A 26,056-nucleotide genomic window follows, 5' to 3' on the forward strand; every position below is an offset into this window, starting at 1 on the left:
GTCATCATCTCGGTGGGACCCACCACCACCCCTCTCACCTGGTTTCAAATAAGGGACATCAATCGCTAGATCTAAATTCCGCACTCTCTCATTGTTGCGTTTGAAAATGAGAATATGTCCTGCCGCACACGTGAAACGAACCTTGACATCAGCTATGTTGTTGAGTTTTATTTTAAGGGAGTTGTTGTTATTTTTTTGCATCTAATTATGTGTTTCCAGCGTCGTCCATCGTACACACTCTGTAGCGTCTCACCCGACTTTGGGTAATGGAATTGACCGATTGATTTATTGATTTTAAAATAAGGAACTGTTCTCGTTTTTAGCAGGGAAAACTTTTTCTAAGATCGTTGCTGTTTCCTCCAAAATTATAAACTTCAACAATAAACATAAAAATGCAATCACTATTTTGATGAACAAAAAACATCAGATGCACAAAAATAAAATGGTGTTTACTTTAATGCAAATGTTAGACATGCAAAAGTAAGACTTTAAATACGACTCATAAATTAAACCATGGTGAAATATACTACACACATATACATAAAAAAGCACAAATATCACAAAGACCCCCGTATAGCCTACGCATTGTTTTGCTGGGGCAAGTGCTGTTAGCGAGCACCTATGAATGCCGGCATGGCACACGAGGGGACGGTGTGGTCAGTGCCAGGCACAGCCGCCTTTGTCTCCCGAGTGCTGATGTTTGCACACCGCACCAGGTACAGAGGATGTACAGTACTCATTTAAGGTTGTCGGCACACACACCGCCACAAGCACGCACGCACGCACAGGACACATCTCGATATTATTGGCAAGCTTCGGTGGAATTTTATAGAGACAGAAACAGGATTTCAGCACATTGTGTACAACATCCTTCCTCCCCCTACCAGAGGATTTCCTCCACTCATCACTCCCAACCCCAGAAAGCTCGCCCTCCTCCCATGCAGCCTCGGCTCATGCTACTGTTTATCGATTATAATACTAAAGGATTAAATGTACATTCTCCCGGCCAGAAATCTGCCCTTCCATCTGCTGGCCTGGAGGATTAGAAGGACTCCTCCTCCTCCTACTGCTCTCCCCGGATCTCCCCAGCTGGGCTATACCCTGCACACTCCCCAACACTGCGGTTCCACGCAGACTCTGTCCGCTCGCTCGCTCGTTCGTCGGGAGCCCCCCTAGAGGAGCCCCTTTCATTTGGGAGTTTGGGTCACATGGGCGCAGCAAAGGTCACGACCTCGTGTTTACAAGCCCGAGATTTGGGGAGGGGTTGGTATGAGGGATGGGGGGGCGGAGAGGGGGGTGCGAGAGGCGAGTGGACGCCGGCTTTAGATCAGGAAAGACGCAGGGATGGTGAAACTGCGAAGACCATGTGGAGCTATATTTCAAATGTGTACGGATCAAGGGTTATTGGTGGTGCTATTGGGTTTACATCAGTGAGAGACCGGTGGTGCTGTAAGTATTCGTATTGATAAAGGGTTGGTGGAGTTTTCAGATCAGTATTGATGAAGGGTTTGTGGAGTTGAGAGATTTGTATCGATAAAGGGTTGGTGGAGCTGTGAGGTGAGCATTGATGAAGTGTAGCTTTGAGGTCAGTATTGACGGAAGATCGGTGTAGACGTTAGCATTGAAGAAGGGTTGGTGGGAGCTGCGAGGTTTCGTATCGACGAAGGGCTGGCGTGGCTGTGTAGTGCTCACAGTGATGAAGGGTCGCGTGGGATTGGTAGGTGCGTGGGGCGTTGGTGTGTAAACTGAAGGAGGGGTATTTTCTTGCGAGAGGGGTGATGGTGACAATAGAATTCCGCTCTGTGCCAGCCGTACAGGCCGAGCTAGTTATGCCTGTCTGACCAGATAGGACCAGGATATGGCTCTTCCTGTCTTAGGGGAATTAGAGGGTGGAGGAGGCATGGGGTTTGAGCTGGGAGGTGGGGGTGGGAGGTGTGATGGTGGTGGTGGTGGGGGGTTGAGAGTGTGATGGGGGAGAGGGTTCTGCTGTTTAACCCCCTTGTGCATCAACCCCGCAATAAACAAGACAAACATGGGTTCTAAACTACCCCCAAGCCCCTACCCCTGACTTAACAAGCCGTATAAATATAGTTTTTCTCTGGACTCTACTTCATCCCAACAAAGAGACACAAATCAGTGGGCTAATACGGGCTCTGGATCCAACCCGATGTAGTAAGTGGCTGATATATTCAGCTGAGTCACGCAGAAAACTGATTTGATACTGTGTCATGTAACGATGCATCGATTAATATCGATTCTTACGCTCGTGACACATGCATCAAATTGTGTAAGAATGGATTAGTTACGTTTTTTGAAAACAAAAGCTAATTATATACCGATGTTACGTTTAGGCCAACGGTGCGGACAAAACCTGTACGAACAAGTCAGAAAACAGCTATGCAAACGAGATGGTGAAACAATACAAAGAAAACATACTGTATTTCTTGAATCGTATCGCAACCCCCGAAATCGTGACAATTCATTGAAATGCTGTGGAGTTGTGAATCCTATGATGCAACACCCAAACAAAGCAGCAGTTTTGTGCACTAAAGTTGACTTTCCAACAAGCCTCCGTTAACACCAGCAACTGTTACGTTTTAATATCCAGATTGAAAAAAAAGTTGGAGTTTTCAAAAAAATCAAAGAGTTCAGTGCAAAAAAGCCTTGAAAAAATATTTCGAAATACGTCACGATTAGTTTTGTCATCATAGCACGTGCTGAGCATCCAACAGGCGATCCGATATCCGGCCCCCCCCCTCCCACCACTGCGCAAAGGGTTAAGTTGATCAAAAAAAAATCCGAGCGCGAGAGAAAGCCTCGCTTTGGCGGCAGCACAGATCATCATCACATCCAATTAAAACCTGCACTCGAAATGTCACCCAGATCCCCGCACAACCCAATTCCCCGCGCACGCGAATGGGGCCCCACGGTGAGAGCGCTCGGCACGGGAGCCGCGTGTCGTCGTCGCTGCCACCATCGCCGCATCTCGCCTCGTGCACCATCGGCAAAGCGAATCGCGTACGGCGCTCGGCACAGCGAGCCTCAGGCCCCATCCTTCCCTTCGGCCGACGCAGATGTAGGGCCCACTTACAACAGCCAACGCCCCAGCGGCTATCTCCCATTCTCCCCTCTCTCCCTCCCTCCCCCTCTCTCTCTCCCATCCCTCTCTCGCTCGCTCATTCCCTCCCCATCGTCCCGTGCTACCCTGCCTTGCCTTCCCTGCCTGCCTCTCTTCATCCTTCCCCTAAATTCCCTCCCCTCCCTCCATCCTTCCCCTCTATTCCCTCCCCTCCCTCCCAAACACAGGGCTCAACACTGTCACGAATATTTAACAAGCCCCAGAGGGCCAACCCGGCCAGTCCTCGCCGGGCCCGCTGAGAAACGGTGACAGATTTTTTTTTGTGTCCGCGGCGGCGCTGGAGGTTGGCGGTGGTGGTGGTGGCGGTGGAAGGGAGCGGGCGGGCGGGTGAGGGATGGGGCGAGAGCGCGAGGCGGTGGGGAGCCAGGGGATTGATTAACGCAGAGGCGCGCGGGGGCATGGAGCAGCCGAAGGATTGGGGGGAGAGGCGGGGGGTGGGGAGTCAGGGGGTGGGGAGTCAGGGGGTGGGGAGTCAGGGGGTGGGGAGTCAGGGGGTGGGGAGTCAGGGGGTGGGGAGTCAGGGGGTGGGGAGTCAGGGGGTGGGGGGAGGAGGTTTGGGATGAGTCAGGGGGTGGGGGCGGTGTAGAGTGGGGGGGGGGGGAGTCGGGGTGGGGGGCGGTGTAGAGTGGGGGGGTGGGAGTCGGGGTGGTGGCGGCGTAGAGTGGGGGGTGAGTTGGGGGGGAGTGGGGGGGGAGTCGGGGTGGTGGCGGCGTAGAGTGGGGGGGGGGAGTCGGGGTGGGGGGGCGGTGTAGAGTGGGGGGGTGGGAGTCGGGGTGGTGGCGGCGTAGAGTGGGGGGGGAGTGGGGGGGGAGTGGGGGGGGAGTCGGGGTGGGGGGCGGTGTAGAGTGGGGGGGGAGTCAGGGGGTGGGGGAGTCAGGGGGTGGGGGGCGGGGGGGGGAGGTTAGAGTGAGTCAGGGGGTGGGGGGGGGGTAAGGGGGGGGGGCTGATGGCTAAGAGGGAGGCGCGCCACACGAACACACCCATCACAGGTGTCCCACTCCCCAATTGTCCGCCCGATTTGGCAAAAAAACAACAAGAAAATGTTCGCTTGCTCGAATGCTCCTCATACCGCATAAATACTCTTTATCTGCAAACGAATTACCCGCAAACACCTATTATCCGCGATGTATTACTTCGTATAAGTGCGGTAAAATGGTGGATAATAGCATCCGCGACAGGATACAAATAGTCCTCCCACATTGTATTTTATAGGCCCAAAACAATCTAACATGCATGATGCAAGCAGTACACACATACACATGTGTGAATGGTAATTAACGTTTCTGCCACTGCAAGGATTGTGTCCATGAGTTGATATAAAATATCTAAATTGTATCTTCTGATAGAAACAAAGCTCACGTTATAGGCTGCCTTTTCTCCACACAACGGCCAGCTGGCCTTAATGTTTAGATTTTATTTTCCTCCAAATGAGCCAAAAAACATTAGTTATGTTCTACATATATGTGCGCCAGCACAAAAAGCTAAATACGGATCTCTATGTGCGACATATCATATAAACATATAAACACGTGATAAATATTATTGTATACGCTGTGAACAATTGCACAATGATGACCATAATCCACTTAACTCCACATGCACAGGGCCCAGCATCCTAACGGTCTGCCAGTCACGTTATCTTTCTGGCCACTTAATTTCCCTCTTACACAGCTAAGGTTTAATTTTTAAAGACACGACTGCAATTGGAGCTAAAGCACGGTATATACAATTACAATTCGGCCATAACGTGCTGGCGTGAAACATTATTTCAAAAAAAAAATGTTGTTAGTCATCTGACGGGACTGTTTTTGCCGATAGAAGTCGGTTTATTTATAGCAATATTCATGAGCACAAAAAGAGGGTGGGTGGGTGGGTGGGAAAGCTGCTATCGCTGTCGGGATGACATCGAGCTAAGGTGCAGGTGCGCGGGAGGCATTGCCAGCGAACGTCGACGGGAGACGACACCTCCAGGGAAGGGGGCACGGGCGTGCAGTTCGGGATGGGATATCCGCGACGGGCGAATCGCTGCCAAACCCCAACCGGATCGCGACAGCCCAAACACCACATGGCTTGCAGGTGAAAGTGCCTCTCGCCGCTGTACCAAGCGACGTCCACACCGCAGCCGCACATCACCGGCAGCCAGTCCTGGGCTCACGGCGAGCGATAAGGAGGACCCCGGCAGTTGCCAAGGGGATGAAGAAGGAGGAGGAGGGATGAAGAACACAATAACTTGTTTGTTTATTTGATTATTTCTCGGGCTTATATTTAGCCAGGGCGCTCCGCCTCGGCGTCTCGCTAACAATGAGGTCCTTGGCAAGAAGCCTCGGGACGCATGTCGCTACAGATAGCGCAGATGGCGCGCGTTTAAAAAGAGTGCTCGGAATTAGCGCGCGATCACACGAGGACAACGTCTTGCTTCGCCGCGACACGTCGGCAGTTACTTAAGCGTCAGGATTTTCATGAACTCCTCGAGTCTTGAGCAAACGGCGCAAATTCGCGAATGTGAGAATGGGAGGCTGTAACCACGCTTAACATCCGCACATACCACTACCGACCCTCCCAGCGATTCGATGAATTGTCACGAGTCACTGGCGCGATCGATGAAAGATTCACTCTTTATCCCAAAAGCGTGAATGTAGCAGCCGCTACCCGCGTCGGGGTCACGCGCAAATCAGGGCATTAAAAATATCCGAAAAAAAAACACACGTGGGTTCTGACACGCGCTCAAGAATCGTCATTAATCGACGGATCGATTTTTCGTCACACCTTTGGATTTTTATCACTCTGGATGTAAAAGGTAATAATAAAAAAAAACAGGGGAGCATTTAAGAGGGCACGGCGCGGTGAGAGCAAGGGGGGGTGTACATCACCAGGCTTATCGAGGTCTGCAAGTGTCGACGAATGAGCTGTGTGACTGGAGGAAATGCAAATGAGCTCCTGCCAACATGTTCACACTCTGCACGCAGGGAAAAAAAATTACTTAGAGCGGCCCAGGTCGGGGGAAGTGTGGCTGCGCCTTGCGTACATGCCGCCCGCGATCGCACGCGCTGGGCGATTGGCGAGCGAGCGTGCGCACGCACGCATGTGCTCATGATGATAGGGATGTGTTTAAAGATTTAAGAGCGGTTCGCGGTGTTTTATATCACGGCGCTTTTTTATGCACCGACTATTTACAACCGCAGACAATATAAAACAAAATACGATATCGATTACAGGCAGCTACTCTTTAATAACACACAGTTGTGTGAAAGGAGTGTCACGCATCAAGTCTTATGCATTCCAAACCCATGCTCTCCCCGTCACCCCCTGATCTCTTCCCTGTCGGCTTACTCGCACGACCAAACCCGCTCCATCTGCGACACAAGAACAGCAGCAGACATTTGGATAATTAAGCCTCGGTCCAAGCAAAATTAACATTTGGTGAGACGCAAGGCGATTCCGCAATCCACAACACCGTGCGCAATCGAAGCAATCAAAATCACAATGAGGGGATTGGCGGGGGAGACTTTGATCCGCCGTCTGCAATCGCCAGCTTAATTACCGCACTAGAATCTTGTCTATAGTTCTCGTGCTCCCCAGGTGAGGCGCCGTTAACCGTACCGTCGCACGCGAATATTCAAGTTTCTGAGCGAAGACATCGTGCAGAGACGACAAAACTACGGGATAAATGCCGCTGAGCAATGTTTCTTGGTCGTGCCGTACAGCTTCCCTGATGCGTTTCCAGGTTGTACGTGTGTCGTTTGGCACGACGTCCGACGTTTCGGCGCAGGCGCCGGGAGCTTCTTCCGGGAACTGAATCCGCTTGCCGAAGACGCGAAGTGAAATGTCTGGCGCCATCAGCAGACGCAGCGAAAACGTCGGACATCGCGCCAAACAGCACGCGGTACAACCCGAAAACACATCGGAAAAACGATGGCAACCGTGCAAACCGCGGTGGAACAGTCTTTCGGTCCACGCCACACAGACGGCGCGCGTGTCCACCACAACCAGGGGCAACGAGAGCGCGTGGCACGGGGCTCGAAAGACGCCCGTTAATCAGCACAGCACGTGTCCCTACAAGAGCGCTTTAGAATGCCTCCGTCTTCTCGTTTTGATGAGAGTCGATATCGGGCTCCGAATCTTGTCTCCCGAATGTTTTATGGCCGTTTTGTAAACAAAGCCGTGGGTTTGTGTGTTGAAAAAAAAAACCATTCGCGTAAAAGGCTCTGCCAAAACCGCAGCGGCTTCTGCTTCCTTTTTGGCTCCGCTGGGTTTGATGTCCCGGGCATTAGCATACGGGGGCAAGAGACGAGTGTGCGCGTGCGTTCAGGCGAGGGGAGAGTGCGTTCAATTCCCGCGTCTTGTGATTCGGAGCCAAATATTGAGTCCTTCCCAGCAACTCTGTTATGGAGTGGCCTCAACGCACGCGCAAAGCCCAGAGGTGCCCGGGGCTCGACGTGCTGCGGGTACCGTGCCAGAGTGCGTCACCGTCTTCCGGGGGAGATGTTGTACCTGGCCCGGCCCTGTTCGCTCACCGCAATGGCGAAGCACTCTCAATCTACGCGGAGAGCATTGCTTCTCCTGCTATATGGCCGTAATTAACCCTTACGTTCCCTGGTACACGGCTAATTCCAGCAGCAGATGAAGGGAGATTTCGAATACCATACGCTCCAGCTGAATTTAATCCCAAACAGATCATCGGGAAAGAAGGCAAAAGGCCACTGCACGTCTCGTGAGTTCACTCTCATTGCCTCGCCAAGAGCCGCTCTACAGCACACCCAGGTGAGAACAACAACAACAAAGGTTTTCCCTTTCAACCAAATTCTATGTTTCCCTTTCTCAGGATTGGCTCGGCATAGGGAGCCTTCGTCCAGCTCTTCCACGAGCCGCGACACGCAGGGTCGACACGTGCCCCCCCCCCCTGGCCCCTCCCCCTCCTGCCGCCCACGCGCCACCCCTCCGTCTGCTGAGCAGCACAAGAGGGCTTTGGCGCGACACGAGCCAGTTGGGACAGAAGCCCGGGCGCGCCCGCCAGCCGTAAACAAAGCCACTCCTGTGACGCCCCCCCCCCACCGCCACCGCCATCGCCACCACCGCGTATGTTGAACTTCTATCGCACCGTACGTAGCCAACCGTGCTAATCGGAGGTACCGCCACCACCATCACCGGCAACAACATTCAGTTGCACGGGTCGATCGCCAACGTGGGCTCCCCAATGTGCAAGGTCACCACGGCCGAGAAAACGCACACACACAAGCGCTTGCAGGGAGTACGATGTGCGTGGCTCTGCACGGGCACGAACGTGGTGGTGCCCCCGTGCTCAATGTTCACGTCTTTTTACGCGACGACACGACTGGTGGTGCCGCTGTTCGTGCCGTACGCGATTACCGCGGTACATTACCTACGAGCGTACCGAACCTACGGGCGCAGCGTAAACTGGTTTTCCAAAGTAATGCGCCTATTTAATTATTTCTCGGGCTCATATTTGGACAAAAGTTCAGTGACCCCTGCGCGCAATCAACCACGATTCCTCCGGACACCATCGCCGCAGGTTAGACTATCCGTAATTCAGTGGATCGACGGAATAGCGAGGACTTAAAAGAGACAAATCCTAGGTGTACAGGAAGCGATTGCCATGACCAGAGAAAGTATGAAGTGGGTGAAGTCCGTGCAGCCTCGTCGTCATCCGCCGTGGGACGACTGACGGAAGAGAAGACAGAGAGAAGTTGAGGGGAGGGGGGGAAACGGCGTCACGGTGGCGTACGACCGACGATGCCGCTAACGGCTCGTCCAGACTGCCACAGGCCCAAGGCCAGATCACCGTCGGCTCATCTTGCAAATCTGGTGGCGTTCGCGTGGCATCATGCTAAATATTTTGACAAAAATCATATTATTAGGGAGCAAACAATGAGGCCCGCTTCTAGGTGACCTCTGGATGACCTCTGGGTGACCCCTGGGTGACCTCTGGGTAACGCCTGGCTGCCCTGCCGCCACTACCGGTGTTGTGCCTCTCAGCCGGGTCTATAAGTGCTCAGGCAGAGAGGTCCTGCCGGTGCTTACAAGGTGACCGGCGAAGAGGAAAGTTTTCGATGAAATATAAATAAGCGGGAACCAGTTTGCAGAGTGCTAAAGGGCAGTGCCTACGAGTGCGTTAAAACCAGTCCCAACAGTCACCTCTCGGTGTTTCTCACACGGTAAAGAAAATGTGGCCTTTGTTTGCCATCGGCCGGAAGAGCACGGGTTTGACGAGGATTGGCTGCAGGCACCCTGCCCACGGTGCGACCACAGGCAGAGGCAACCCTCCCTTCCCGCTCTTCTCCAAGAGCCGAAATTTGAATCTTATTTGCCTGGTCGGCTCCCCTCGCCGGGGGAGCGAGGGTCACGCAAAATGCCGTGGAACAGAGGGGATCACCCCGCCCCCCACCCCGTTTACACCAATGGGTAGGCAGCACCACGCCGGGCTGCCTTTGTCTCCCGATTGCCGATGTTTAAACACCGCACCAGGTAATCATATGGGGCTAGGGGAGGCCAGAGGACCGATTCAAATAATCGTCACTGGTGTTGGCCGTGTGCAGGAATCGAACTGGGTTCGTAGCGCAGCGCGGGAAGCACTACATTGCCGCTCCTCACCGAGAAACAACAGGCGCACACACACACAGCCACGAAGCTTTGCCACAAACGGATTGTTGGAGCAGTTGGTGGCCATGGTAACATGTAAACGTACAGCCTGATAATATCTTACTCGTGTGCCTGCTGGCGGAAGCACCTCCGGCAGAGGGAGTTCGAGACAACCCCTATTAGAGGGTAGTTGTCCTACTTTTCCATGCTGGCCAGCCATACTTTACCCCAGCACACGTTTTGAGCTGCCGATTGACTACCCTCCAGTCACACTGTAGGGTGGACAGAGATGGGGAGGGGGGAGGGAGAATTAAAGAAACTGGAGCACCGTTTCGACTGCCACATCGAGGGATTGAGTCGAACTGGCAGTCTCTGGATTGCAAGTCCAGTGTGTTCACCATTACGCCGCAGCAGCAGCTTCCCAGAGACGGTGAAGCCGGCATAAATTAATGCCACATGTTTTCATGAGCAAAGCGTACCCAGTTGCGCGACACCAGAGCACAGGAAATCTCTCCGCGGAAAGGCTAAGCCGAACAAAACGTACAAAGGCGATGGGAGTTTGTAAGAAGCCATAATGCCAACAATGCTTAATTTATAATTCCTTTTTGGATGAAACAAATTGTCAAAGGCAAACCGGTATATATATATAAAAAATAGAAACCACACATTTGAAATGTGATTTTTTTTCGATATTCTCCACTCTTTCAAACTATTGGCAGAAAACATTATTTTATGTAACCAAACCGCGAGTATATTACAGGCCTGACTTGCACAAAATTAATGATTTTACATCCGTAGTAAATTAGCCTAACGTGTTATTTACTGCGATACATGATGCTCACATCACACTTTTAAAATGCAAACTATATTTCCACCCTGCAATAGCCCGTGACCCCACACTGCCACTTTGCGTGGCATATTAATGAAATTTCTGCCCTTCAGTTTGCACGTCTTTCAAAAATAACAATTCAGTTAATAATACTGCACTTAATCGCTGAACAAAAGCCACTACAACAGCAAAACCACAAGTCGTGATCAGCGGATTGTTACCTTCAGAATTTAACCCGACAATTCACTACAACCATTATTCAGGTTCGGCTCCACGGAGGCAAGCCACACCTCCCTGTACCGGCGAGATGCTCTTCTTTACTTGCACTTTCCGTGACGCAAGAATTAACGGCGATGATAATCTGCTTCATTTTGAGCAAATTAACAATGATAATGATAGTGATACAGCAGCAGCAGCGGCGGCGGCGGCGGCGGCGTCGGGGGCAACGATTGCAGGGATCATTCGAGACGTTGGTGGAACTGAAGCCCAACGGGCTTCGCTCGCCGAGACATCTGGGTTCCAAGTAGGCGCCCGCTGCGCGCAATCACCCAACGCACACTCGCCCCGCACGCACCCCAACCCCACGCTCCATCACTCCGCACACCCTGACCCCATGCTCACCTCCCACCCGATCACTCCACGCACCGTCGCTCAGCACACCGGACGCACACCCTGCCACGCACACCCTCCTCGACCCCCCGCACACCCTAACCCCACGCACACTCTCACCCCGCGCACGCCGCCACGGCGGCTGCATCCACGTGGCCCCACTTCTCTCCCCGAGGTTATTTTCGCGGGGTTGCTGGGAAACAGCAGCCGTACGCTCCTGCAGTTTTTTGTTATTTTTTTAAATATTTTTTTCTTCCCCCCCCCCCGTTTCATTTTCGCGACTCCCACAGGCAGGGAGGCCTTGCAGTCGTTACACTAACATGCCTCTCCGAGTCGCCACTCCACGTGCTAATGTTACTTATGCAGATAAAGAATCGGACATTAGCATTAACGATCATTAGCTTTGACGGATTTCAGCGAGCGTCGCGGGGTAATTGTGTGGCGTGGGGATCATGGTTAATTGCTAGCTTCAGCCCACGGTTTAGCCGCGGAGTTGGGCGCATACTCAGGACACGCTGCGGGGGGTCGGTAGTGGTTGGCGCTGTGGGGGATAACGGTTCTGGTCGTGTAGAGTGGGTGGCACGGGGGGGGGGGGTGCATGGAGATGGGGGAGGGGTGGTGGTTGTGTGGCGAGGGGAGAGGAGGAGGTGGGGACGTGGCGTTCGGCGCGGGGGCGGCAGGGGGTGGGCGAGTGTCAAGCGCTCGATGGACGAGCGTTATGAGTTAATTGGCCGCTGCGGAGATGGCCACTGGCGTGATAAGGAATGGGGGACGATCGCTCCTCGCTGACAGACGGACGCACGAGCGCTCGGCCCGGGCGCGCGCACACACGCGCCGCTCTCCCATCTGCTAATCACCTGCAGCGGTCCAGAGCGAGGCCACGCGCGCGCACGGCACGAGCTGAGCACGCTTGACTAACGCCCAGTTTTAATAACCAGTGGCCCCGACCACTTCACCTCGACGGGCAACTGGGCTCAACGCCCGTCACGCGTCCTACCAATTGAGCAAAACTTTCGTCGGCTACGAGTGGCCTACACCGCTGGCAAAGCTTGCTCGCTCGTTCGTTCATTTCGTTGAGTCGTTCACTGACTCGTTCGTGCGTTCTTTCGGACATTTGCTTGGCGGTGAACAACGTGAATGGCCATGCGGCCCATCGTGACTCGTGCCGATTGGGGCAAACATCCGTGGCGGCTTCAACCGCTGAGCGATGCTTATTCATTCATTTATTCGCTCATTCACTCTTTCATTTTGCAAAGTGAATCGGCGATGCTTCGACCACGAATCATGGTCAACTGCAGCGCTTTCAGCGGCTACCAGGGGCATCAGCCACTGAAACATTTCTCATCCGTTCATCGACTCGTTCATTCATTCGCTTCCCACAAACGGTGATGTGCCATATTTACATTCGTCACCATTACCTTTGGTTTTGCATCAGCGATTGTTGAGATTCAACAACGAAAAAATATGAACATTTCGGTTTCACGAAATTTGTCGTGAACACAATTTGGCAAATTCTGGACACTTTTCGACAAACGAAATCGAATTTCCGCGTAAGCAAAATTTTCTCACACGGCACGCGCCATGAGATCAAGGCCTCCGATTACGACGGTTGGCTACGTATGGTGGGAAAGAAGCTCAACATACATACACGTGATACATACGAGCTCTGTACAGAAACATAACAACACCAAACAAGAAGCACCAGGAGGCTGCGTCATCCATCCCAGACAGTGTCACGGTATCCCTACGGAGCAAGAGTAAACGCATCCACATCACCTTTCCAGCCATTCCAAAATCCAGCAGATCTCTTGGTGGGTTTTAATACTAATTTTTTTACGAAATTAATGGGAAAAACCATTCCGATTGACGCGATTTCGTTTTTACGTGCGTGTTTTTTTTTAAGGAACGCATCCCTGCACCACCGAGTTCCATCGTTTGAGATTCACTCCGCTGCCCCTTCCGTAGGATTTCCATGGCAACATTAAGGAATATTTGTATTAAACTCCGCGGCGAGGTAAGGGAGTGTGTTAACAAAGCAAAGAAATGCATTTGCACACCCTTCATGGTCTGTGCTTACACGACGTGGAGGGTTCAATTTTAAACAGATTCGATTTAACCAGCCGCTAAAATAAAATAAAAAACGGTAAAACAAACCCGATGCGCGAGTCGGAGGTTTTGTCACTTTTTTTGCCGCCCTGTTAATTGCGTGGCAAATTTTTTTTTATTATACACTCAACACATTTATTTAGTTATTATTTACATTTTCACGACCGCGCTTCGACGAGCCAAGCGCGGAGGTTAGAGATGGCGGGGGCGGGGGGGAGGAGGCACGGAGGGGGGGTGGAAATCTTCTAAATGCCCATCTTAAAAATCTAGCGGTAATTACGTTCAAAAGGTCAAATGATATATTTAATGAGCGCGACCCCACCCCTTGCCCCCCCCCAAAAAAAAACCGTGACTTTTTTGTTGTTGTTGTTGTTGCCGTTGCAATTTCGAATCTCGATTCAAAACAAAAACAACAAAAATTAGGCGCGCGTGTTTTGGTTTTCTTGGCGGCTCCTGCGGAGAAAGCGGGCGAGCAAATGTTGCTGCTTTCTGTTTTTAAATGGCCAAGGAGCCTGCAGCCGTGCACGCGGAGAGCTGCATACATTTGCATAACAATAACCCCAAAGCGTGCTCCAAGACGGCAACAGCGGCAGCGGTGGCGGCGGCGGTGGTGGCAGCGGCACTCCCTCTAAAAGAGAGGGCTCCGGCTCGGGAGAGAACAAGGGAAAACCGCAACGAGAAAATGAATTTCTCAAGAACCAAAACGCGCGTACGCGCACCTACGCGCGTACGCGCGGGCATCGCGCGCGTCCGTACGCAAAGAGGACGAAAAAAAATCACGGTTGTTGTTTTGTTCATTACGCGAACTGTACGCGGAACGTTATATATTTTGTTGCTACGTTCACTGCCGCGCTTCCGAAGCGGAATTGTTCGTGAGCAGGCACGAGGTGGACCTGAGGAAGCTCGCAGGCCTTCCCAGAGTGGTCGTGGTGATGGTGGTGGTGATCGTGTCCGTGGTGATGGTGGTGATGTTCTCTGTGCGAGGCGTGCAGTGCGAGTGCATCACGCTAACGAGCACGCCCGATGCACACGCACATTGCAGAGCCATTTCATTACACGGCATTTGTCATTTGATATGCAATGCGAGCTTGGTGTCTTTTTGTTTAACGCGCTTATTCTTTAAAAAGTGTTGCAAAATCTTTAAGTTGGGTGAGAATGTGCCCGGTGCCGTTTTAATCCTTACAAGCTTGGAGGCGGTGGTACAAATTTAACATGATCCGATTGTCATGCTGTAATCGTTTATATGCCATAAATAATAATAATAATAATGAGATTCAGCCTTTTGTCGATCCACTACTGGGTAAAGACCTCCCTACACTGTGTCAGTCGTGGGGGATTGTTTGGCCATACTTCATCACGCCGGTCAATGCGAGTTGGATAACTGGACAGGCCAGAACCGGCTCAGATAATACTCGATATTGATATTTGCAGCGTAAGAACCATTGGTCCACCACTCTCAATATCATATTCGGTAATCGCTTCAGATGTACAGGCTTGGGAAAATTGCTGTTCACGAGCACCTATTTAGGGCGGCGTGACAGACGAGAGGGTGTCTTGCATCCAACACCAGACGTACCCGGCCATCTTTCGCTCTCACACAGTAGCATGTACCCAGGGCTTAATTTCTCACGGAATATTTTCAGGGTCGCCGGTAGACTGGAATACGCGCGTGATTAATAAGCAGAGCCAACGCAAGGGATGTACTGGATGCAGCGTGCCAGGTGCATGAACATATTTTCCGGGACAGATCCGGCTGTATTTAAGCCCTGCAAGAGCTCATTTAAAGGCCGAGCCGATCGAGGAGAAGGGCTCGGGTCAGGTCCGGATACAATTTGTGTGACCAAAACAACTGAACCCCAGTTGCCGTTGTCGTATCACACACAGTGTGCCTCTACCGAAGGGTGACAATGAGAATGTTCAATTTTGATTTAAAGCTTTCGTTACTGCAGGGATTCATATTCTTGGTTCTTTCGGTAAAGTCACGTAGACGGGAAATAATAAAATAATAAAAATATAAAACAATAACAATTCTCACGACGTTTCGACTGCAACACAAGCAATCGTCATCAGGTATGAAATCCACAGCAAGAATTTTATTTATTTATTTTATTATTTCCCTTCTACGTGACTTTACCGAAAGAACCAAGAATGAGAACGATGTTGTTTTTTATATGAACCTCATGGCGGGACCCCGGGGGCCCGAATAAACGGAAGTCAAAATCGTAATTAATGAATCTATTTTTGGCGACTCCGTCCCACCGCGCACATAAACGTCGCGACACACCTGGCGCGGATCATTCTGCTGTTGTGTCGTCCAAGCGCAGCGAGGACGAATGCGCAGAAGAAATAAAACTTTGAAACTTTGATTAGCGCGTCGTGTCGAGCTCGTCTAGAAGAATAGATCGCCGTGTCGCTTGCCTTCAACAGACATAAAATGACGTCGCAACGCAGTTTATGTGAGAGCCGGGGGCTTATGGGACCCTGGGGTCCCTCCATGAGGTTCATATAGCACCTGATATGCCGAGGCGTGCCAGAGTGCACTACGTCACACCTCATCTCAAACTTTTAAAGGGCACCCCCAGTGGCAGTTGTCCCTGTGGGCAAAAGGTGACTCACCACCTGGCTTGCAAAGGGGCATTCGTCTGCCAGTAACATGTTGGGGGGGGGAGAGGCGATGATTGCTATGTTGTATAATCCGAATTTTGTGATTTGCAATGTCATTTTCAAATGTGCAAAATGTGGACCCTGATGGTGGCACACGATGGCCTTCTGCTGTGAACGACGTCGGGGGATCTTTGACGTCGTTTTAGATCCAGATGACAATTTCAGAGGTGGAGCTAAGGAGAGAAACCCATACTACCCCAACCAAAAAGACCTCAACGACTTGATCAGAGATCTTGGTCTCACCAAGTCCAATGCCGAGCTTTTGACGTCTCGGCTCAAGCAGTGGAACCTGTGTGATGAAACTCTGCAAGTCGCAGATCAGAGGAAGCGTCACCACCTTTTTGCAGCTTCTTCACCTGTCAAGATGGGCTCTGCTTCTGCCACAATGTGACCAGTCTGTTCGAGGCAATCGGATTCGCCTGTAACCAGAATGAGTGGCGCCTCTTCATTGACAGGCTCATCCTGGAGCCTCAACGCCGTGCTGCTCCATAATGGTAACAAGTACCCGAATCTTCTCCTGGCCTCACTCGGTGCACCTCAAAGAGGATTACAACAGCATCAAGACCTTGCTGGACGCCTTTAAGTATGATGAGTACGGCTGGGAAGTCATCGGAGACTTCTAAATGGTGGCATTCCTGATGGGTCTCCAAGGCGGTTTTATCAAGTTTCCCTGCTATCTTTGCCTTTGGGATAGCAGGGACACCAAGGCGCACTACCACAGGCGGGACTGGCCACAGCAGACCGAGTTCTCTGTGGGGAGGAACAACGTCAAGTGGGAGCCACTGGTGGACCCCTGGAAGGTGCTGATGCCACGACTGCACATCAAATTGGGCCTTATGAAACAATTTGTCAGAGTTGCAGATAAGGAGTCGGCAGCCTTCAAGTACCTTCAAGACTTCTTCCCTAAGCTGTCTGAGGCAAAGGTCAAAGCCGGTGTCTTCGTCAGACCACAGATAAAGAAGATCCTGGAGTGCAATGAATTCCTTAAGCTCACTAGTAAGGAGAAAGTGGCTTGGAACAGCATTGTCGCAGTGGATCGTGGCTTTCTGGGCCATCACAAGGTCGAAAACTATGAGTAGCTGGTTAAGACTGGTGAAGAACTACGGCACAATGGGCTGTAGGATGTCCCTCAAAGTCCATAACCTTGATGATCATCTTGATACATTCAAGGAGAACATGGGAGCGTACTCGGAGGAGCAAGGCGAGCGCTTCCACCAGGATATACTGGACTTTGAACGTTGCTACCAAGGACAGTATAACGATAACATGATGGGAGACTACATTTTGGGGGCTGATTTGTGAAAGTGATTTATAGTATAATCGTAAATCTCGTAAAACTACGCACTTGTAAATCTTTTGTAGTAATTTTTGTATCACTTTAGTATAAATACATGTTAATTTTGATTCATATGTTGTTTTTTTCTGACTTTATGTGAACGAAAAGACACAAATTCGCCCGTTTTCTCATTGAAAATAAGTCAATTTTAAAATATCACTGTCCTGGTCACAAAAGCAAAGTTTGTCGGAAATAATAGCCATTTTCTGTACTTTTTAGGCATAAGCAATTTACGAAATAGCACTTACTACCCAGGAACAAAACTTGTGTTACATAGTGTTATCCGTGTCTGTCTGCGCCTTTGGCCTCCTCTTATCCACGTGAAGAGAGCATGATAATAGGATGAAATGACATCGTTCCGATAAGATGGCTTCCAGGTCAATTCGGGCCAAGTGAGATGCAAATGACTGGGAAGGCATCCGCGAATCGGTCCGTGGGCATGGGAAGTCACCTAACGGGAGGGCGGATATGGTGAGTTTTTAACCGTATGACATGTTCAGATTCTCCCGCGTAGCCGTACAGATTGCCGTGGCGAGTGCTGTTTCCAAGCAGCGCCTACGAAGGGCGGAACGGCGGCAAGCGAGGGCAGGGGGGTGGGTGGCCAGCACCACGCCAGGTTGCCTTTCGCCCTCCCCAATTTCTGATATGAATACACTGCACCAGGTATTCATTTGGAGTTGACACCACTCGCCACTCATGTTAGTCGAGGCTGGGAATCAAACCACGATTCCAATGCACTCCGTATTACTGGTAGCATGCAAAGATCTGCGGTATAGCAAAAACAGACTGTTGGGGCAAGTGCTGTTTGCGAGCACCTATCAAGGATGGAACGGCGCACGAGGGGGTGCGTTGTAAGCACCACGCCCGGCCACCTTTGTCTCCCTCGCGGTAATGTTTACACACCACACCGGGTACTCGTTTGAGGCTGAGTCGATCTAGGGGAGGCCCAGAACCGGTTCAGATAATCGTCACCGGTGTTGGCCGCATGTGTTGTGTGTTGTGTGGTAGTACACACAACACAGAACACGTGCGGCACAACTCACACACACACACGCTCTCGCTGGGATCCGCAGGGCGCATAATTGTTACCAACAATGCCACCGGCAAACCGAAAAAAGCAGCAGCAGCAGCAGCCCATGGCACCTCCCTCCCGCCCTCACACGAGCCACCTGCACGAGGCGGAGGCGGCGGCGGGGGGGGGAGGATGTAGTGAATATAAATAAATAACGATTCATAAATAAACAAACACAGAGAGAGAGAGAAAGAGAAGAGGACGCGCAATGCGGTGGCGTTATAGGAGCGCGAGCCCGAGAAGCGAGCTCATTAAGGCTGCTCGGGACCCGGGCACGGAGAGACATCAAACGGGAGAGCGAACAGACGCGCCCAACCGGACTCGCGACATTGCAGACGCCGAGCGGAGCGCTCAGAAGACATCTCACACCCACCCACCCTCGCCCCCACCCTCCCACCCTCGCCCCCACCCTCCCACCCTCGCCCCCACCCATCCACCCTCGCCCCCACCCATCCACCCTCGCCCCCACCCATCCACCCTCGCCCCCACCCTCCCACCCTCGCCCCCACCCTCCCACCCTCCCTCCCTCGCCCCCACCCACCCACCCACCCTCCCTCCCTCCCTCGCCCCCACCCACCCACCCACCCTCCCTCGCCCCCACCCTCCCTCCCTCCCTCGCCCCCACCCAACCACCCACCCTCCCTCCCTCGCCCCCACCCACCCACCCTCCCTCCCTCGCCCCCACCCACCCACCCTCCCTCCCTCGCCCCCACCCACCCTCCCTCCCTCCCTCGCCCCCACCCACCCACCCTCCTTCCCTCGCCCCCACCCACCCACCCTCCTTCCCTCGCCCCCACCCACCCACCCTCCTTCCCTCGCCCCCACCCACCCACCCTCCTTCCCTCGCCCCCACCCACCCACCCTCCTTCCCTCGCCCCCACCCACCCACCCTCCTTCCCTCGCCCCCACCCACCCACCCTCCTTCCCTCGCCCCCACCCACCCACCCTCCTTCCCTCGCCCCCACCCACCCTCCCTCGCCCCCACCCACCCTCCCTCGTCCCCTCTCTCGCCCCCACCCACCCTCCCTCCCTCGCCCCCACCCACCCACCCTCCTTCCCTCGCCCCCACCCACCCACCCTCCTTCCCTCGCCCCCACCCACCCACCCTCCTTCCCTCGCCCCCACCCACCCACCCTCCTTCCCTCGCCCCCACCCACCCTCCCTCGCCCCCACCCACCCTCCCTCGCCCCCACCCACCCTCCCTCGTCCCCTCTCTCGCCCCCACCCACCCTCCCTCCCTCGCCCCCACCCACCCACCTCCTTCCCTCGCCCCCACCCACCCACCCTCCTTCCCTCGCCCCCACCCACCCACCCTCCTTCCCTCGCCCCCACCCACCCACCCTCGCTCCCACCCACCCTCCCTCGCCCCCACCCACCCTCCCTCGCCCCCATCCACCCACCCTCTCTCGCCCCCACCCTCCCTCGCCCCCACCCTCCCTCGCCCCCACCCTCCCTCGCCCCCACCCACCCTCCCTCCCTCCCTCGCCCCCACCCACCCTCCCTCCCTCCCTCGCCCCCACCCACCCTCGCCCCCCCACTCTCGCCCCCAACAATCAGCCACCATCGCCACCCACCCACCCACCCCCCCACTAACCCATCCTCGCCCACCCTCGCCCCCCCACTCACCCTCGCCCCCCCACCCACCTTCGCCCCCACCCTCGCCACCGAAATCCATGGGGCGGCTGCCCTCTTGAGCAGAGCCGTCCCTCGGGGAACGGCGAATCGGAGCGACCGCCCCGGGCCCCGCGCTTTGGGGAGGTAGAGGGGGGGGGCGCTTTGAAGTCCCACTGTCAGATGCAATAATTCCGGTTTGATTTTAAGGGGGGGGGCGAACACGGTGGGATTTACCCCCCCCCCCCCCATATGAACGACGGCCCTGCCACTTTAGAATCCGATTTATTCCTTGGGGCAGTGCCGCTGGTGTAATAATTGGGGGGGGGGGGGGGGCACTGCTAGAACAGAGGGACGACGCGATGCCTACAACCACTAGAGGCCCACCACAATGATGATAAAACCATTCGACTCTTAAATTGAAACGCGATCTTCCAATCGTAACAATGTATTGACAAATCCCGAGTAAAGTACAAAATAAAACAATCGTCTAAAACGTCACGTTCTTGAGCATATTGTAAGTGACAACAATAAGCCACCCAAATTCTTGGCAACCAAGGCTTTAAAATCACGTATTCTTTTTAAAACAAATAAACACGTACAATTCCATCAACTTCCATGAGTTTTCTAGGGAAAGTAGCTGCAACAAAAAGAATCGACAGCCGCCACGTGTCGTCATCCTGCCATCGTTCTGTCGCAGACAGCAGACACACAACCACGTGGGCTCTGCGGCCTGGCTGGCCAAACGACCTCAGTTGGACCCCTCGCCCCCTTCTGGGCTACCCGGGTCGCTGCATCTCCTGGGGCGGAGAGGACCAGTGGTTCCCGAACCGGGGGTGGGAGGGGGGTACGTGGCAATATCCCAGGGGGGGCAACGTAAGGTGATTTACAAATGCGTTGTAAAATTATATCGTACGCGAGAGGAGTCATTGGTGAATACTCACGTAGTGAATCTGCCAATACAAAATAACTACGTTAACATTTAAATCCAAACGGTAACCTATAACGATATAAAATACCTCTTCTTGGTTCTTTCGGTAAAGTCACATAGAAGGGAAATAATAAAATAATAATAATAAAACATAATAAAATACAATTCTCACGAGGTTTCGGCCACAACGAAAGCAGCCGTCCTCAGGTGAAGAACAGGTCTGTCGGAAAGACAGACCTGTTCTTCTTCTGTCAGAAAGACAGACCTGTTCTTCACCTGAGGATGGCTGCTTGCGTTGTGGCCGAAACGTCGTGAGAATTGTATTTTATAATGTTTTATTTTTATTACTTTATTATTTCCCTTCTACGTGACTTTACCGAAAGAACTAAGAAGACGAATCCCTGCAGTCACAAAAGCTTTAAATCGAGATATAAAATACCTTTATAAACTCGATGATCGTAAACAATGTTGGTGGTTTCCAAGAGTAACCAGCGAGCGCGGACAGATTAGGTTACGCGTGCAGACCGTCCGTTCAATTTGTTTATATTCGCGTGCAAGTTACTCGCAAGTTACGATTACATCGCAAAACGAACAATTCGTTAAAATGTTGATGTTCATTCATTCATAACATTGAATTCTCAGAACCACGTTGAGTCAGGCAAGGGGGCGGTGGGTGGGGAGGGTACTCGGTTGAAACTAACAACAAGGGCGTGTGGAGTAGCCAAGACAAGTTTGAGACCCACCGCTGTAGACGTCCTCTTCCCATCACACTCACGCGCCACGACCACAATATCTGAACCCATAACGAGTGCCTCTGTACCAGTGACGTGCGGTCAGGTCAATGGCTGGGGAGGCACTGGCTAGTGGTGTCAGAGCCAGATTCACACACTGAGGGGGGCGTGGCCTCAAGGAGAGGGCGTGGCCTCACTGAGGGGCGTGTCCTCACTGAGGGGGGCGTGTTAGACACGTCCCCCTCAGTGAGGCAGATGTGATAGCTGCCTCCCCTAGTGCTTTTTCATTGCAGTTTCATGACGAGACCAGCGAGCCTAAATATCTTTATACATGTACGTGAAATAAGTTACCTGGAGTATGGAAGGCGAGGACATAAAATGAAGGGGTCTACAAACATTACATTGGTGACACACAGAGAGATAGTAACAGGCACGCGCTTATTGCCCGTGCTCCATCCAGTTACTGAGGGGTTGCGCAATCAAAGGGGAGGCTGAGCTCGTCGCTGCCTCACCTCTCGTCTCTTCCTGTATGTGCAGCGGAGCTCCGCAAATTTGGCGTATTTGACTATAAAAATGATTGGAATCGTACAGAAATGACATTTATAACACATATCAGTGGAAAAATCTTAATATTTATTTGATTACATTTTTTTGTACTTTTCGTAACAGCTATTTTCATTGGAGTATGACAGGCGAGGCTCTGCCTCCCCTGCCTCCCCTGACCGCACGTCCCTGCTCTGTACCAATGCTCACTCGATGGCAAAGATGCCCCATGTCGACTTCAACAAGCCGTTGGGGCCACTGCTGTTAGTGCACATTGAGGGTGGTGGTGTGATCAATACCGCACCCCTCCGCATTTGTCTCCCCGGTGCTTTTGTTTTACGCAGCACAACGGGTAGCCATTGAGGCTCTTTAATCACTCGGCACTGACGTGAGCCGTGGGCCGGTACCAAACCCGGGTTCGACAGGTTCGTAGCAAACTGCGCTAACCACTGCGCCACCGCTCACGCGCGCACAAGGAATAAGCGCATCTGCTTGCTGCTGCTGCTGTGGGTTCGCCACCCGGAGAAGCCGGCGGCTCCAGATAACAGATTGAGAGGAGAGAGGAGAAAGAGAAGAAAAAACGCATGAAAGAAACTCGAGCAAAATTGGAAAAATGCGTCCCTGGGTGACAAATCCGGCGCCTTACAGGAGGGCCCACTTCGTGCCCTTCTCGGCGCGCGGTTTCTTTCCACCCGCAGCGGTCTCAACGCCGGCGGGAGACTCTGCCGACGACAGCTGCCGGAACGAGAGCCCTGGAGGGCGGTGGGGGCGGTGGTGGCCGAGAGGGGGTGGGGGGTGGGGGGGGTGAGGCCCTTCGTGCCGCGACCGTACCGCGCACATTGCGTCCGCAGCGCCTCGCCAGCAGATGGCCTCACATTACAGCCGTGCGCGCAGCCATCGTGGCCCGAAAGCTGCTTCGCCGTGCCACGACGCCCGGGGCGAGCCGTGACCCCGAGTTCAATTCGCCCCGCTCAAGAACGGCCGCCACGCACCAGTGACGATTTATCTGAACCGGTCCTGTGCCTCCCCCCCCCCCGAGGTCGACTCCAACGAGTGGGTTAGTTAAAACAATCGTCACTTGGGCGACAAAGGAGGCTGGGCGTGGTGCTTTGTCATCCCACGCACCTCGTGTGCCGTGGCGGCATGCAGAGGTGCTGCTGCTCGAGAACAGCACTTGGCCCCAAACGTTCTGTACAAGGCGACACGCGGGGCGATGTTGGTGCCGTGGTGCGTCCCGTTCACCATTGGCGGGTTCAAGGCGCACACAGCCAGCAAATGCGCGTTTATTGGGAAGCGGCAATGCCTTCTATATATATTTTTTTGTTTCTGGAATATTTCCCATCCTGGCTCGCCACTCGGAATAATCACCACGTGCTCGGCCTGCCCCTCGTGCTCTCCCCACCGGCGTTTCGACGTTCTGTCACCTTTCTGCCTATGTAGATTCCCTCCCTGAACACGACGTGTCCCCTCGCCAGAGCTGGTTCCAAGGCCCGGTTTCAAAACGTAGAGAGGGATGCGGTGCCTGTTGAGAGCGCCCCACCATAAAAACTACCGCCAAAAAAACTGCGTTGAGTGAAGTGGAAATGTGCCGTGGTAGCGACATCTTAACAGCATCCGCCTGGTATGCGAGGTCGTGGGTTCCATCCCGACTACGACGCCTGTATATTTGGAGTTTGCACGTTTCTCTCTCCATGGTCGCGTGGATTTTTTCCTCCGGGTTTTCCCTCCACATTTAGAGACATGCATTTCGAATATTTGGCTGCTATAAATGTGCACGTGTTGATGTTGAGCCACTTCGTTGCGCTATCATTTGTGATAGCCAGGTGGCTTCTGAAAAAGAGCTACCGTAGCTCAGTGGGCCTTCTTTAGCCCTCGCTAAAGATGGAAGGTTGCTCACGGTAATGCTGCTCGCTTCCTGCCCTTCCCGCCCCAAACCTTCTTATTTTCGGACACATTCCGCTGTCTTCTCAAAAAATGGTCCTTGCTTTTCTGCGGAACGGAATCTTCGTTTTCGTAACAGGAGGATTGTGTTACCGGCAGTGCTGCGGACCCTCGAATGTTTACAAGTGGCTGGAGCAGCGGCGCTCATGGGCTGCCCCCCCACCCCCCACACACGATCCAGGCGGGCAGGATGCGAGCCTGGGAACAGATGCCAACATCACACGAACACCTGAACTCTGACCAGGCGCGCGCTTGGCCCAAACCTCCGAGCCCACGCCGCTCAAAACGGCTCGCAATTATTCCTCCTTTCAAGCGCACATTGTGAATTCCCGCACGTGTTGATCGTGCGCTCCGGTGACGCTGTCATCGCAGGCCACGTGGATGGAACAACAACAACAACAACAAAAGACGACTGAAATTCCACGGGGGCCGGGATTTGCGGTGGAGACCGAAGCAGGGGCGGCGATAAAGCAACAAAGGGGGGAAGAAGGGTCAGCGCGACTCTGCGACGTCGCGACATGCGCCCGCCTCGGCTCGCGTCGATCGGCGGCACGGCGTGCGGCCGCTGATGCCATGTGCTGCCCCCCCCCCCCCCCCCATTCGCCGCCGCCGGAACATCCTGCCGCTGCGTCGTTTTCGTTTCTTGGGGGGGTGGTGGTGGGTGGGCAGCCCACGCCGCGTGCCTGGCAGCCGCTCGGCCCGGAACCGCCCGGACCCGCACGCCCGCACGCATCACAGGGGCGCGCGCGTCCCTAATCCAACCCAAGTCCGCGCTCTTCCCCCCGCTTATCGCATCTCCACATTTTGCTCCGCCGCCGCTTTTGTGGATCGCTGGACCGAAAAATCGCTCTAATCCCTCCGGCCGCCGCAAAACGCAGACCGGGTCGGATTGAATTACAGCAACTGGCCAGGCCGGGCCAGTTAACTTTAGCATTAACATTCCCATGATCGGCATCTACATTGTGAGCTGCCGGACTACTGCGAGGCAAAGGATGTCTCTTCTAAGCAGGGCGTTCAGCCAAATCTCCGAGCTTTCGATGCAAGGCTCAGCCACGCAGGGGAGTGGGGGTGGGGCAGGTTCCAGAGAACCGGGCTAGAAGAGGGCGAATGCACAGCTACCCCCAGCGAGTGCTCGGGTGTTGGAGCAGCGGGGCTATTGGTGATTGCGCTACCTTGGAAAGACTTCAAGCGCACCTAGAAGAAGAGTGCAAAAACAACAACAACAAATTGTGAACACCTGGAGCACTCCGCTCGTACCTGCGCTGCAAGTGACCCCCGAGTGGCGGCGGGTCTCCTTGCGATCTGACGTCTCCGCCGGATTCACGACTCCGATCCGAGCCAGCTGCGGTGGTCGCAGATGGGGCTACAACGATGCATCGATTACGATCGATTGTTGGACAACAACTAAACGTTTACGAATCTTAAGACGAGATTTTTCTTTTTTTACGCGAAGATACGTCGCTCGTTTTACGTGAAAGCAAGGAGCGACGCGGCACAAGGGAGACGGGCAACGTGATTGTCACAGAATGAGATGGACTCAATGGGTCACGTGATGCACAGCGCACCAACTATTCACCGCACCTACAATTAGCACGGGTGGCTATGTACGATGCGAAAGAAGTTCAACATACGTACACGCAATTAATGGCAAGCAGCAGTGTACATTACAAAAAACCCAGTACAAACCCCTAACCCTAATACAGTACAGTACAAGAACCCAGTACAACAGAGGGGACTTTCCATAATACAGGTTGTTTTGGGTTAGATCGCGTAAATATATAAATGTGTCGTTAAACCCGCTACCACCCGACACAGCCAACTAGTAAAGGTTGTCACGTAAACAGAACATGCCAATTCGTCACTAGTACAGCACTTACCGGTGTGTTGGAGAGCCAAGACACAACATTTACAATCTGAGTACGACGTTTCGCCAGTAATTACAACTAG

At 53.3% G+C, this 26,056-nt stretch overlaps 1 protein-coding gene across 2 annotated transcripts in view; it reads right to left on the minus strand.

The window, feature by feature from the left end:
- The window catches only part of LOC144717568 (LIM domain-binding protein 2-like), a 173,825-nt gene that overhangs the window by 120,169 nt on the left and 27,600 nt on the right, over positions 1 to 26,056 (minus strand). The gene's annotated exons all lie outside the window — the stretch shown is intronic.

Source organism: Lampetra planeri, chromosome 4 (genome assembly GCF_965212315.1).
Source record: "Lampetra planeri chromosome 4, kcLamPlan1.2.h2, whole genome shotgun sequence".
NCBI classification, from domain to species: domain Eukaryota; kingdom Metazoa; phylum Chordata; class Hyperoartia; order Petromyzontiformes; family Petromyzontidae; genus Lampetra; species Lampetra planeri.